This window comes from Argopecten irradians, chromosome 7 (genome assembly GCF_041381155.1).
Source record: "Argopecten irradians isolate NY chromosome 7, Ai_NY, whole genome shotgun sequence".
NCBI classification, from domain to species: Eukaryota; Metazoa; Mollusca; class Bivalvia; order Pectinida; family Pectinidae; genus Argopecten; species Argopecten irradians.
The window spans coordinates 3,105,329-3,115,231 of record NC_091140.1 but is presented as its reverse complement, the minus strand read 5'-3'; positions in this window follow the sequence as shown (position 1 = coordinate 3,115,231).

Genomic DNA, 9,903 nt, shown 5'->3' with positions numbered 1-9,903 from the left:
GCCTAGAATAGATATGGGGCCTTCAGCTAGCCTAGAATAGATATGGGGCCTTCAGCTAGCCTAGAATAGATATGGGGCCTTCAGCTAGCCTAGAATAGATATGGGACCTTCAGCTAGCCTAGAATAGATATGGGGCCTTCAGCTAGCCTAGAATAGATATGGGGCCTTCAGCTAGCCTAGAATAGATATGGGGCCTTCAGCTAGCCTAGAATAGATATGGGGCCTTCAGCTAGCCTAGAATAGATATGGGGCCTTCAGCTAGCCTAGAATAGATATGGGGCCTTCAGCTAGCCTAGAATAGATATGGGGCCTTCAGTAGCCTAGAATAGATATGGGGCCTTCAGCTAGCCTAGAATAGATATGGGGCCTTCAGCTAGCCTAGAATAGATATGGGGCCTTCAGCTAGCCTAGAATAGATATGGGGCCTTCAGCTAGCCTAGAATAGATATGGGGCCTTCAGCTAGCCTAGAATAGATATGGGACCTTCAGCTAGCCTAGAATAGATATGGGACCTTCAGCTAGCCTAGAATAGATATGGGGCCTTCAGCTAGCCTAGAATAGATATGGGGCCTTCAGGTAGCCTAGAATAGATATGGGGCCTTCAGCTAGCCTAGAATAGATATGGGGCCTTCAGCTAGCCTAGAATAGATATGGGGCCTTCAGCTAGCCTAGAATAGATATGGGGCCTTCAGCTAGCCTAGAATAGATATGGGGCCTTCAGCTAGCCTAGAATAGATATGGGGCCTTCAGCTAGCCTAGAATAGATATGGGGCCTTCAGGTAGCCTAGAATAGATATGGGGCCTTCAGCTAGCCTAGAATAGATATGGGGCCTTCAGCTAGCCTAGAATAGATATGGGGCCTTCAGCTAGCCTAGAATAGATATGGGACCTTCAGCTAGCCTAGAATAGATATGGGGCCTTCAGCTAGCCTAGAATAGATATGGGGCCTTCAGCTAGCCTAGAATAGATATGGGGCCTTCAGCTAGCCTAGAATAGATATGGGGCCTTCAGCTAGCCTAGAATAGATATGGGGCCTTCAGCTAGCCTAGAATAGATATGGGGCCTTCAGCTAGCCTAGAATAGATATGGGGCCTTCAGCTAGCCTAGAATAGATATGGGGCCTTCAGCTAGCCTAGAATAGATATGGGGCCTTCAGATAGCCTAGAATAGATATGGGGCCTTCAGATAGCCTAGAATAGATATGGGGCCTTCAGATAGCCTAGAATAGATATGGGGCCTTCAGATAGCCTAGAATAGATATGGGGCCTTCAGCTAGCCTAGAATAGATATGGGGCCTTCAGTTAGCCTAGAATAGATATGGGGCCTTCAGATAGCCTAGAATAGATATGGGGCCTTCAGCTAGCCTAGAATAGATATGGGGCCTTCAGATAGCCTAGAATAGATATGGGGCCTTCAGATAGCCTAGAATAGATATGGGGCCTTCAGATAGCCTAGAATAGATATGGGGCCTTCAGATAGCCTAGAATAGATATGGGGCCTTCAGATAGCCTAGAATAGATATGGGGGCCTTCAGCTAGCCTAGAATAGATATGGGGCCTTCAGCAGCCTAGAATAGATATGGGGCCTTCAGTTAGCCTAGAATAGATATGGGGCCTTCAGCTAGCCTAGAATAGATATGGGGCCTTCAGATAGCCTAGAATAGATATGGGGCCTTCAGCTAGCCTAGAATAGATATGGGGCCTTCAGTTAGCCTAGAATAGATATGGGGGCCTTCAGTTAGCCTAGAATAGATATGGGGGCCTTCAGTTAGCCTAGAATAGATATGGGGGCCTTCAGTTAGCCTAGAATAGATATGGGGGCCTTCAGCTAGCCTAGAATAGATATGGGGCCTTCAGTTAGCCTAGAATAGATATGGGGGCCTTCAGTTAGCCTAGAATAGATATGGGGCCTTCAGTTAGCCTAGAATAGATATGGGGCCTTCAGCTAGCCTAGAATAGATATGGGGCCTTCAGTTAGCCTAGAATAGATATGGGGCCTTCAGTAGCCTAGAATAGATATGGGGCCTTCAGCTAGCCTAGAATAGATATGGGGCCTTCAGCTAGCCTAGAATAGATATGGGGCCTTCAGTAGCCTAGAATAGATATGGGGCCTTCAGATGCCTAGATAGATATGGGGCCTTCAGCTAGCCTAGAATAGATATGGGGCCTTCAGATAGCCTAGAATAGATATGGGGCCTTCAGCTAGCCTAGAATAGATATGGGGCCTTCAGTTAGCCTAGAATAGATATGGGGCCTTCAGATAGCCTAGAATAGATATGGGGCCTTCAGATAGCCTAGAATAGATATGGGGCCTTCAGATAGCCTAGAATAGATATGGGGCCTTCAGATAGCCTAGAATAGATATGGGGCCTTCAGATAGCCTAGAATAGATATGGGGCCTTCAGATAGCCTAGAATAGATATGGGGCCTTCAGATAGCCTAGAATAGATATGGGGCCTTCAGGTAGCCTAGAATAGATATGGGACCTTCAGATAGCCTAGAATAGATATGGGGCCTTCAGATAGCCTAGAATAGATATGGGGCCTTCAGATAGCCTAGAATAGATATGGGGCCTTCAGATAGCCTAGAATAGATATGGGGCCTTCAGATAGCCTAGAATAGATATGGGGCCTTCAGATAGCCTAGAATAGATATGGGGCCTTCAGGTAGCCTAGAATAGATATGGGGCATTCAGATAGCCTAGAATAGATATGGGGCCTTCAGATAGCCTAGAATAGATATGGGGCCTTCAGGTAGCCTAGAATAGATATGGGGCCTTCAGATAGCCTAGAATAGATATGGGGCCTTCAGCTAGCCTAGAATAGATATGGGGCCTTCAGCTAGCCTAGAATAGATATGGGGCCTTCAGGTAGCCTAGAATAGATATGGGGCCTTCAGATAGCCTAGAATAGATATGGGGCCTTCAGATAGCCTAGAATAGATATGGGGCCTTCAGATAGCCTAGAATAGATATGGGGCCTTCAGTTAGCCTAGAATAGATATGGGGCCTTCAGGTAGCCTAGAATAGATATGGGGCCTTCAGATAGCCTAGAATAGATATGGGGCCTTCAGATAGCCTAGAATAGATATGGGGCCTTCAGATAGCCTAGAATAGATATGGGGCCTTCAGATAGCCTAGAATAGATATGGGGCCTTCAGATAGCCTAGAATAGATATGGGGCCTTCAGCCTAGAATAGATATGGGGCCTTCAGGTAGCCTAGAATAGATATGGGGCCTTCAGATAGCCTAGAATAGATATGGGGCCTTCAGATAGCCTAGAATAGATATGGGACCTTCAGATAGCCTAGAATAGATACTGGGGCCTTCATGTAGCCTAGAATAGATATGGGACCTTCAGATAGTCTAGAATAGATATGGGGCCTTCAGATAGCCTAGAATAGATATGGGGCCTTCAGATAGCCTAGAATAGATATGGGGCCTTCAGATAGCAGAATAGCCTTCAGAAGCTAGAATAGATATGGGGCCTTCAGATAGCCTAGAATAGATATGGGCCTTCAGTAGCCTAGAATAGATATGGGGCCTTCAGTAGCCTAGATAGATATGGGGCCTTCAGTAGCCTAGAATAGATATGGGGCCTTCATATAGCCTAGAATAGATATGGGCCTTCAGATAGTCTAGAATAGATACTGGGCCTAGTAGGATAGGGGCCTTCAGTAGCCTAGAATAGATATGGGGCATTCAGATAGCATAGAATAGATAGGGGGCTTCAGATAGCCTAGGATAGATATGGGGCCTTCAGGTAGCCTAGAATAGATATGGGGCCTTCAGATAGCCTAGAATAGATATGGGGCCTTCAGATAGCCTAGAATAGATATGGGGCCTTCAGATAGCCTAGAATAGATATGGGGCCTTCAGCTAGCCTAGAATAGATATGGGGCCTTCAGATAGCCTAGAATAGATATGGGGCCTTCAGGTAGCCTAGAATAGATATGGGGCCTTCAGGTAGCCTAGAATAGATATGGGGCCTTCAGGTAGCCTAGAATAGATATGGGGCCTTCAGATAGCCTAGAATAGATATGGGGCCTTCAGATAGCCTAGAATAGATATGGGGCCTTCAGGTAGCCTAGAATAGATATGGGGCCTTCAGGTAGCCTAGAATAGATATGGGCCTTCAGATAGCCTAGAATAGATATGGGGCCTTCAGATAGCCTAGAATAGATATGGGGCCTTCAGATAGCCTAGGATAGATATGGGGCCTTCAGTTAGCCTAGGATAGATATGGGGCCTTCAGTAGCCTAGAATAGATATGGGGCCTTCAGGTAGCCTAGAATAGATATGGGGCCTTCAGCTAGCCTAGAATAGATATGGGGCCTTCAGAGCTATTAGCCTTAGAATAGATAGGCCTTAGGATAGAATAGATATGGGCCTTCAGATAGCCTAGAATAGATATGGGGCCTTCAGATAGCCTAGAATAGATATGGGGCCTTCAGATAGCCTAGAATAGATATGGGGCCTTCAGATAGCCTAGAATAGATATGGGGCCTTCAGATAGCCTAGAATAGATATGGGGCCTTCAGGTAGCCTAGAATAGATATGGGGCCTTCAGGTAGCCTAGAATAGATATGGGGCCTTCAGGTAGCCTAGAATAGATATGGGGCCTTCAGGTAGCCTAGAATAGATATGGGGCCTTCAGATAGCCTAGAATAGATATGGGGCCTTCAGATAGCCTAGAATAGATATGGGGCCTTCAGGTAGCCTAGAATAGATATGGGGCCTTCAGGTAGCCTAGAATAGATATGGGGCCTTCAGATAGCCTAGAATAGATATGGGGCCTTCAGATAGAGATAGATATGGGGCCTTCAGTAGCCTAGAATAGATATGGGGCCTTCAGGTAGCCTAGAATAGATATGGGGCCTTCAGGTAGCCTAGAATAGATATGGGGCCTTCAGATAGCCTAGAATAGATATGGGGCCTTCAGATAGCCTAGAATAGATATGGGGCCTTCAGATAGCCTAGAATAGATATGGGGCCTTCATGTAGCCTAGAATAGATATGGGGCCTTCAGGTAGCCTAGAATAGATATGGGGCCTTCAGATAGCCTAGAATAGATATGGGGCCTTCAGATAGCCTAGAATAGATATGGGGCCTTCAGATAGTAGCCTAGGATAGATATGGGGCCTTCAGATAGCCTAGAATAGATATGGGGCCTTCAGGTAGCCTAGAATAGATATGGGGCCTTCAGATAGCCTAGAATAGATATGGGGCCTTCAGGTAGCCTAGAATAGATATGGGGCCTTCAGATAGCCTAGAATAGATATGGGGCCTTCAGATAGCCTAGAATAGATATGGGGCCTTCAGATAGCCTAGAATAGATATGGGGCCTTCAGATAGCCTAGAATAGATATGGGGCCTTCAGATAGCCTAGGATAGATATGGGGCCTTCAGATAGCCTAGAATAGATATGGGGCCTTCGTTAGAATAGATATGGGGCCTTCAGTAGCCTAGAATAGATATGGGGCCTTCAGATAGCCTAGAATAGATATGGGGCCTTCAGATAGCCTAGAATAGATATGGGGCCTTCAGATAGCCTAGAATAGATATGGGGCCTTCAGATAGCCTAGAATAGATATGGGGCCTTCAGATAGCCTAGAATAGATATGGGGCCTTCAGATAGCCTAGAATAGATATGGGGCCTTCAGATAGCCTAGGATAGATATGGGGCCTTCAGATAGCCTAGAATAGATATGGGGCCTTCAGTAGCCTAGAATAGATATGGGGCCTTCAGGTAGCCTAGAATAGATATGGGGCCTTCAGATAGCCTAGGATAGATATGGGGCCTTCAGGTAGCCTAGAATAGATATGGGGCCTTCAGGTAGCCTAGAATAGATATGGGGCCTTCAGATAGCCTAGAATAGATATGGGGCCTTCAGATAGCCTAGAATAGATATGGGGCCTTCAGATAGCCTAGAATAGATATGGGGCCTTCAGGTAGCCTAGAATAGATATGGGGCCTTCAGGTATAGCCTAGAATAGATATGGGGCCTTCAGATAGCCTAGAATAGATATGGGGCCTTCAGATAGCCTAGAATAGATATGGGGCCTTCAGATAGCCTAGAATAGATATGGGGCCTTCAGGTAGCCTAGAATAGATATGGGGCCTTCAGGTAGCCTAGAATAGATATGGGGCCTTCAGGTAGCCTAGAATAGATATGGGGCCTTCAGATAGCCTAGAATAGATATGGGGCCTTCAGATAGCCTAGGATAGATATGGGGCCTTCAGATAGCCTAGAATAGATATGGGGCCTTCAGGTAGCCTAGAATAGATATGGGGCCTTCAGATAGCCTAGAATAGATATGGGGCCTTCAGATAGCCTAGAAATAGATATGGGGCCTTCAGATAGCCTAGAATAGATATGGGGCCTTCAGATAGCCTAGAATAGATATGGGGCCTTCAGATAGCCTAGAATAGATATGGGGCCTTCAGATAGCCTAGAATAGATATGGGGCCTTCAGATAGCCTAGAATAGATATGGGGCCCTTCAGATAGCAGAATAGATAGGGGCCTTCAGATAGCCTAGGATAGATATGGGGCCTTCAGATAGCCTAGGATAGATATGGGGCCTTCAGGTAGCCTAGAATAGATATGGGGCCTTCAGGTAGCCTAGAATAGATATGGGGCCTTCAGGTAGCCTAGAATAGATATGGGACCTTCAGATAGCCTAGAATAGATATGGGGCCTTCAGATAGCCTAGAATAGATATGGGGCCTTCAGATAGCCTAGAATAGATATGGGGCCTTCATTAGCCTAGATATAGATATGTGGCCTTCAGGTAGCCTAGAATAATAGCCTAGAATAGATTGGGGCCTTCAGGTAGCCTAGAATAGATATGGGGCTTCAGATTCAGGGGCCTAGATAGCCTAGAATAGATATGGGGCCTTCAGATAGCCTAGAATAGATATGGGAGCCTTCAGAGTAGTCTAGAATAGATACTGGGCCTTCAGGTAGTCTAGAATAGATATGGGGCCTTCAGGTAGCCTAGAATAGATACTGGGACCTTCAGATAGCCAAGAATAATATATGGGGCCTTCAGATAGCCTAGAATAGATAGATTAAATATAGGGATAGATAGCCTAGAAAGCCTAGATATACATATTTGTGTAACATATAAATCAGAAATAAAGGGATCCTAACATCCAAGAAGTGTTCTTTTTCATTTTATTATAATTTTGGGGCCTTCAGATAGCCTAGGATATTGATGTGGTCGACATGTTTCGAGAAACGCTAGGGGGCCTTCAGATTGGGGGTCATCAGGATCATCTATAACGTCATAATGTTTACTTAGATACAAATGTAACCAATCAGAACCGCAAATGTGGGGCCTTCAGGGTAGATAGATAAAATAGCCTAGAATATATATGGGGCCTTCAGTTGGCCTTCAGGTATCCCTAGAATATATAGGGGCCTTCAGATAGACTTAAGATATGGGGATTATCAGAGCCTAGAATAGAATAGATACAATGTCGAAATGCCTCGACCACATCAATATCCTTTCAGATACCAAAATAAAGGAAAAAAAGAACACTACTTGGATATAGATTGAGGATCCTTTATTTCTTGATTATATAGATATGAAGAATTTTTTCCACATAAGAAGGAGCCATCTACTGAATACCGCAAGGTATATGATGTCTGACATTATAACCATTTTGTACCGTTATTTGAAACAAGATGAACGTTGGTTCTTTTCTTCATATCTTATTCCCCTAGTGTAAACACTTTTATGTTAAGGATTAGAACAAAGGAAGAGAAGTTTGCTTTATCACAAGGCTGTGTATCTTGCTGGTCGTAATTTTCAATCTCTTCAGTAGGGTACCACTAACTTTGATAAAGTAGTTTTTATTATATCATGTTGTCATCATGTTCCTCAACATATCCAATACAAGAAATAGTGGCAGATACAATGAACCTTTTTTCCATTGATAATCCGGACACTTTTGATCCTAGCCTGGGTAACTGTCCGGATTTCAAAAAATTTTGAGATTTAGCTAAAGTTTCTGTGTTAGGTAGGTAGTGCCCTTCAGTATCATGTATTAGTATATACAGTAATCAGTTCCCTAAATTAGTTCCGTTGGAATATTGGCGTACAGATTATCAAATATAGGGGGATCATTGTAGTCTATAGTATACTGCAGCCCCCTAAAGCACCGAGCACATACCTACAGTTTTTTCATTGTCTCAGTGGCCTGTTAAAAGACCTGATAGGCCATTAAGTCAATATGATTGTATATTATTTGATGTGAATCATAATCAAAGATAAAGATAATTAATAGAATGAACTTTCAAGTATTTGCATGAATCAGCGTACTTATATATTGTTATAGTCTGTATGGGGGGACTTGCTATCATTAGTACAATAGTTCCCGGCCTCCTCCCATTCAGTTGAATTTCCATCTGTTTAATATTCTGTGTTATACTGTTACAGGTGGTCTGTATGGTGGAGCCCATGGCTATCATTATTGTCCCGCCTCCTCCCATTTATCTGTTTAACATTCTGTGTTTTACTGTTACAGGTGGTCTGTATGGTTAGCGGAAAAAGCCATTATTAAGTCCCTTCCTCCTTTTTTATCTGTTTAAACATTCAGTGTTATACTGTTACAGGTGGTCTGTATGGGGAAAGCCTGGCTATCATTATTGTTTTTTTCCCCACATGATTTAACATTAAGTCCTGCATTTTATTTCCCACCCTCCCATTTATCTGTTTAAGAAAATATATTCTGTGTTATACTGTTACAGGTGGTCTGTAGACTAGGGCATATGAGCCTGTGGTGAAAGAGCCTATTATTAAGTCCCCCTCCTCCCCATTTATCTGTTTAACATTCTGTGTTTATATACTGTTTACAGGTGGTCTGTATGGGGGATGTGGCCATTATACATTAAGTCCCAGTAATAGATCCTCCCATTTATTTATCTGTTTAACATTTTTGTGTTATACTGTTACAGGTGGTCTGTATGGTGGAGCTGTGGAAATCCATTATTAAGTCCCGCCTCTCCTCCCATTTATCTGTTTAACATTCTGTGTTATACTGTTACAGGTGTGTATGGTTTTTTTTTTATAAGTTCATGTCTTCCCATTTATTTACTGTTTAACATTCTGTGTTTATACTGTTACAGGTGGTCCAACTTTGGTTCCATTGCATGAAAAAATCCATTGCTTAAAAGAAATGCTCCTTTAAATGTTGGTTTAACATGTTCAAAAGAATTCTGAAATTGAATTTTCTTTGGACTACAGTTCTTGTCATTAAGTGTTAACATTTATCTGTTTAACATTGTGTTACAGTAATGGTCTGTATTTCTGCTGAACATATAAGTCCTGCCTCCTCCCATTTTCTGAATGCAAATTGAACATACTGTGTTAAATACTTTACAGGTGAATTGTCTGTATGGTGGATGCTCGGGCATTCATTAGAGTCCCAGTCCTCCCATTTATACACAAGTCCTTAAAATCGTGTTAATGGAATGTTACAGGTGGGTCTGAATTGTATTTTGGCTTGAAAGGAGGGGCCATTAGGGGAAGTCCAATCTTTTAAATCGTTCCCATTTTTTATCATAGAACTTTTAATAATAGGGGAAATAGGGTCTGTGTAATATACTGTTACTTGTTAAGGTGGTCTGTCATGGGGGGGGAGGGCCATTATTAAAATTTTAAAGTCCCCCCTAGGACTTCCTATTCACTAGGGGAAGATTAACCAATGTGGCTTTAATACATTATTGTCAGTAATTGATAAAAGACTTCCTTATGGTATTGGTTTGCTTTAGAAAGGTTTCAATTTTCTAGACATGAAATGTGATGAGAATGTTGATATTATCTTTTTTTTCCCCCTGTTATTGGCTTCATTCTTCCTGTCTACCTAGATACTGTCACTCTGTTGGCCTTGGGTTTG